The 4,916-nt window shown below is 46.5% G+C and overlaps 6 non-coding genes across 6 annotated transcripts; all 6 read right to left on the bottom strand.

Moving 5' to 3' along the window:
* Positions 1 to 487: 487 nt before the first annotated feature.
* On the bottom strand, positions 488 to 581 carry trnai-uau. Its single transcript has 2 exons — positions 544 to 581; positions 488 to 523 (listed from the first exon to the last, which is right to left on the bottom strand). It is a non-coding gene; the product is annotated as a tRNA-Ile (tRNA).
* Positions 582 to 997: 416 nt separating this feature from the next.
* trnai-uau lies at positions 998 to 1,091 on the bottom strand. Its single transcript has 2 exons — positions 1,054 to 1,091; positions 998 to 1,033 (listed from the first exon to the last, which is right to left on the bottom strand). It is a non-coding gene; the product is annotated as a tRNA-Ile (tRNA).
* A 417-nt stretch (positions 1,092 to 1,508) lies between these two features.
* Positions 1,509 to 1,601, bottom strand: trnai-uau. The gene is given in 2 exon segments: positions 1,509 to 1,544; positions 1,564 to 1,601. It is a non-coding gene; the product is annotated as a tRNA-Ile (tRNA).
* A 924-nt stretch (positions 1,602 to 2,525) lies between these two features.
* Positions 2,526 to 2,618, bottom strand: trnai-uau. The gene is made up of 2 exons: positions 2,581 to 2,618; positions 2,526 to 2,560 (listed from the first exon to the last, which is right to left on the bottom strand). It is a non-coding gene; the product is annotated as a tRNA-Ile (tRNA).
* A 419-nt stretch (positions 2,619 to 3,037) lies between these two features.
* trnai-uau lies at positions 3,038 to 3,131 on the bottom strand. Its single transcript has 2 exons — positions 3,094 to 3,131; positions 3,038 to 3,073 (listed from the first exon to the last, which is right to left on the bottom strand). It is a non-coding gene; the product is annotated as a tRNA-Ile (tRNA).
* Positions 3,132 to 4,561: 1,430 nt separating this feature from the next.
* On the bottom strand, positions 4,562 to 4,655 carry trnai-uau. Its single transcript has 2 exons — positions 4,618 to 4,655; positions 4,562 to 4,597 (listed from the first exon to the last, which is right to left on the bottom strand). It is a non-coding gene; the product is annotated as a tRNA-Ile (tRNA).
* Positions 4,656 to 4,916: the final 261 nt, after the last annotated feature.

Here is a 4,916-nt window from a genome sequence, read left to right as displayed (position 1 = left end):
GTAGCCTGGTGGTCAGAGGGCGTCAGGTAGCCTGGTGGTCAGAGGGCGTCAGCAGGTAGATTAGTGGTCAGAGGGCTTCAGGTAGACCTTGTGGTCAGAGGGCTTCAGGTAGACCTTGTGGTCAGAGGGCTTCAGGTAGACCTTGTGGTCAGAGGGCTTCAGGTAGACCTTGTGGTCAGAGGGCTTCAGGTAGACCTTGTGGTCAGAGGGCTTCAGGTAGACCTTGTGGTCAGAGGGCTTCAGGTAGCCTTGTGGTCAGAGGGCGTCAGCAGGTAGTCTGGTGGTCGAGCAGGCTTGCCACCCTGCATTGCTAACCTGTCGCTTAGCTGGTGATACAGGAAATTGGGTTTGAATCCTTGCTGTGCTGGCACTCTAACCTGTTATCTAAATAACATACCATTTACTTGTAAAACGTCCTCCTAAATGGAGTGAAAAAAGCTCCTTTTCTGGACAAGAAAAAGACAGGCAGAAGGTTAAGAAACAAACTTGCTCCTGGTGAGGCTCGAACTCACAACCTCGGCATTGCTTCGCTGCATACTGCTGTATAAGTACCACGCGCTAACCGATTGCGCCACAGGAGCCATGCAAAGCACTCTACCTGATCACCAATTTTTGCACAAACTAGCTGTACAATTTTCGGTCCAAGTCAGTACCACAATTGAGCTGTCTGGCTACCTCAGTCGGTAGAGCACGAGGCTCTTAATCTCAGAGTCGTAGTTTTGAGAAACACTTTGGGTATTTCTTTTTGAGCCGAAGCACCAACTCACTTTGCAAACAGCCATCCACCTGGACTTTCGAGCAGGCTTGCCACCCTGCATTGCTAACCTGTCAGCCTTAGCTGTGATACAGGAGAATATGGTTTGAATCCTTGCTGTGCTGGCACTCTAACCTGTTATCTAAATAACATACCATTTACTTGTAAAACGTCCTCCTAAATGGAGTGATATAAGCTCCTTTTCTGGACAAGAAAAGACAGGCAGAAAGTTTAAGAAAAACTTGCTCCTGGTGAGGCTCGAACTCACAACCTCGGCATTGCTTCGCTGCATACTGCTGTATAAGTACCACGCACTAACCGATTGCGCCACAAGAGCCATGCAAAGCACTCTACCTGATCACCAATTTTTGCACAAACTAGCTGTACAATTTTCGGTCCAAGTCAGTACCACAATTGAGCTGTCTGGCTACCTCAGTCGGTAGAGCACGAGGCTCTTAATCTCAGAGTCGTAGTTTTGAGAAACACTTTGGGTATTTTCTTTTGTGCGAAGCACCAACTCACTTTGCAAACAGCCATCCACCTGGACTTTCGAGCAGGCTTGCCACCCTGCATTGCTAACCTGTCAGCCTTAGCTGGTGATACAGGAGAATATGGGTTTGAATCCTTGCTGTGCTGGCACTCTAACCTGTTATCTAAATAACATACCATTTACTTGTAAAACATCCTCCTAAATGGAGTGAAAAAAGCTCCTTTTCTGGACAAGAAATAGACAGGCAGAAGTTTGAAAAAAACTTGCTCCTGGTGAGGCTCGAACTCACAACCTCGGCTTGCTTCGCTGCATACTGCTGTATAAGTACCACGCGCTAACCGATTGCGCCACAGGAGCCATGCAAAGCACTCTACCTGATCACCAATTTTTGCACAAACTAGCTGTACAATTTTCGGTCCAAGTCAGTACCACAATTGAGCTGTCTGGCTACCTCAGTCGGTAGAGCACGAGCGCTCTTAATCTCAGAGTCGTAGTTTTGAGAAACACTTTGGGTATTTCTTTTGTGTCGAAGCACAACTCACTTTGCAAACAGCCATCCACCTGGACTTTCGAGCAGGCTTGCCACCCTGCATTGCTAACCTGTCAGCCTTAGCTGGTGATACAGGAGAATATGGGTTTGAATCCTTGCTGTGCTGGCACTCTAACCTGTTATCTAAATAACATACCATTTACTTGTAAAACGTCCTCCTAAATGGAGTGATATAAGCTCCTTTTCTGGACAAGAAAAAGACAGGCAGAAAGTTTAAGAACAACTTGCTCCTGGTGAGGCTCGACTCCAACCTCGGCATTGCTTCGCGTGCATACTGCTGTATAAGTACCAGCCTAACCGATTGCGCCACAGGCCATGCAAACGCTACCTGATCACCAATTTTTGCACAAACTAGCTGTACAATTTTCGGTCCAAGTCAGTACCACAATTGAGCTGTCTGGCTACCTCAGTCGGTAGAGCACGAGGCTCTTAATCTCAGAGTCGTGTTTTGAGAAACACTTTGGGTATTTCTTTTTGTGCCGAAGCACCAACTCACTTTGCAAACAGCCATCCACCTGGACTTTCGAGCAGGCTTGCCACCCTGCATTGCTAACCTGTCAGCCTTAGCTGGTGATACAGGAGAATATGGGTTTGAATCCTTGCTGTGCTGGCACTCTAACCTGTTATCTAAATAACATACCATTTACTTGTAAAACGTCCTCCTAAATGGAGTGATATAAGCTCCTTTTCTGGACAAGAAAAAGACAGGCAGAAAGTTTAAGAAACAAACTTGCTCCTGGTGAGGCTCGAACTCACAACCTCGCATTGCTTCGCTGCATACTGCTGTATAAGTACCACGCGCTAACCGATTGCGCCACAGGAGCCATGCAAAGCACTCTACCTGATCACCAATTTTTGCACAAACTAGCTGTACAATTTTCGGTCCAAGTCAGTACCACAATTGAGCTGTCTGGCTACCTCAGTCGGTAGAGCACGAGGCTCTTAATCTCAGAGTCGTAGTTTTGAGAAACACTTTGGGTATTTCTTTTTGTGTCGAAGCACCAACTCACTTTGCAAACAGCCATCCACCTGGACTTTCAGCAGGCTTGCCACCCTGCATTGCTAACCTGTCAGCCTTAGCTGGTGATACAGGAGAATATGGGTTTGAATCCTTGCTGTGCTGGCACTCTAACCTGTTATCTAAATAACATACCATTTACTTGTAAAACGTCCTCCTAAATGGAGTGATATAAGCTCCTTTTCTGGACAAGAAAAGACAGGCAGAAAGTTTAAGAAACAAACTTGCTCCTGGTGAGGCTCGAACTCACAACCTCGGCATTGCTTCGCTGCATACTGCTGTATAAGTACCACGCGCTAACCGATTGCGCCACAGGAGCCATGCAAAGCACTCTACCTGATCACCAATTTTTGCACAAACTAGCTGTACAATTTTCGGTCCAAGTCAGTACCACAATTGAGCTGTCTGGCTACCTCAGTCGGTAGAGCACAGGCTCTTAATCTCAGAGTCGTAGTTTTGAGAAACACTTTGGGTATTTCTTTTTAGCCGAAGCACCAACTCACTTTGCAAACAGCCATCCACCTGGACTTTCGAGCAGGCTTGCCACCCTGCATTGCTAACCTGTCAGCCTTAGCTGGTGATACAGGAGAATATGGGTTTGAATCCTTGCTGTGCTGGCACTCTAACCTGTTATCTAAATAACATACCATTTACTTGTAAAACATCCTCCTAAATGGAGTGAAAAAAGCTCCTTTTCTGGACAAGAAAAGACAGCAGAAGTTTAAGAAACAAACTTGCTCCTGGTGAGGCTCGAACTCACAACCTCGGCATTGCTTCGCTGCATACTGCTGTATAAGTACCACCGCTAACCGATTGCGCCAGAGCCATGCAAAGCACTCTACCTGATCACCAATTTTTGCACAACTAGCTGTACAATTTTCGGCCAAGTCAGTACCACAATTGAGCTGTCTGGCTACCTCAGTCGGTAGAGCACGAGGCTCTTAATCTCAGAGTCGTAGTTTTGAGAAACACTTTGGGTATTTTTTTTGTGCGAAGCACCAACTCACTTTGCAAACAGCCATCCACCTGGACTTTCGAGCAGGCTTGCCACCCTGCATTGCTAACCTGTCAGCCTTAGCTGGTGATACAGGAGAATATGGGTTTGAATCCTTGCTGTGCTGGCACTCTAACCTGTTATCTAAATAACATACCATTTACTTGTAAAACGTCCTCCTAAATGGAGTGATATAAGCTCCTTTTCTGGACAAGAAAATCCAGGCAGAAAGTTTAAGAAACAAACTTGCTCCTGGTGAGGCTCGAACTCACAACCTCTGCATTGCTTCGCTGCATACTGCTGTAAAGTACCACGCACTAACCGATTGCGCCACAAGAGCCATGCAAAGCACTCTACCTGATCACCAATTTTTGCACAAACTAGCTGTACAATTTTCGGTCCAAGTCAGTACCACAATTGAGCTGTCTGGCTACCTCAGTCGGTAGAGCACGAGGCTCTTAATCTCAGAGTCGTAGTTTTGAGAAACACTTTGGGTATTTCTTTTTGTCCGAAGCACCAACTCACTTTGCAACAGCCATCCACCTGGACTTTCGAGCAGGCTTGCCACCCTGCATTGCTAACCTGTCAGCCTTAGCTGGTGATACAGGAGAATATGGGTTTGAATCCTTGCTGTGCTGGCACTCTAACCTGTTATCTAAATAACATACCATTTACTTGTAAACGTCCTCCTAAATGGAGTGATATAAGCTCCTTTTCTGGACAAAAAAAGACAGGCAAAAGTTTAAGAACAAACTTGCTCCTGGTGAGGCTCGAACTCACAACCTCGGCATTGCTTCGCTGCATACTGCTGTATAAGTACCACGCGCTAACCGATTGCGCCACAGGAGCCATGCAAAGCACTCTACCTGATCACCAATTTTTGCACAAACTAGCTGTACAATTTTCGGTCCAAGTCAGTACCACAATTGAGCTGTCTGGCTACCTCAGTCGGTAGAGCACGAGGCTCTTAATCTCAGAGTCGTAGTTTTGAGAAACACTTTGGGTATTTTTTTTGGTGCGAAGCACCAACTCACTTTGCAAACAGCCATCCACCTGGACTTTCGAGCAGGCTTGCCACCCTGCATTGCTAACCTGTCAGCCTTAGCGGCG

This window comes from Salvelinus namaycush, chromosome 2, assembly GCF_016432855.1.
Source record: "Salvelinus namaycush isolate Seneca chromosome 2, SaNama_1.0, whole genome shotgun sequence".
Classification (NCBI taxonomy): domain Eukaryota; kingdom Metazoa; phylum Chordata; class Actinopteri; order Salmoniformes; family Salmonidae; genus Salvelinus; species Salvelinus namaycush.
The sequence above is the reverse complement of the archived record's forward strand: the minus strand, read 5'-3'. Positions and strand labels throughout refer to the sequence as shown.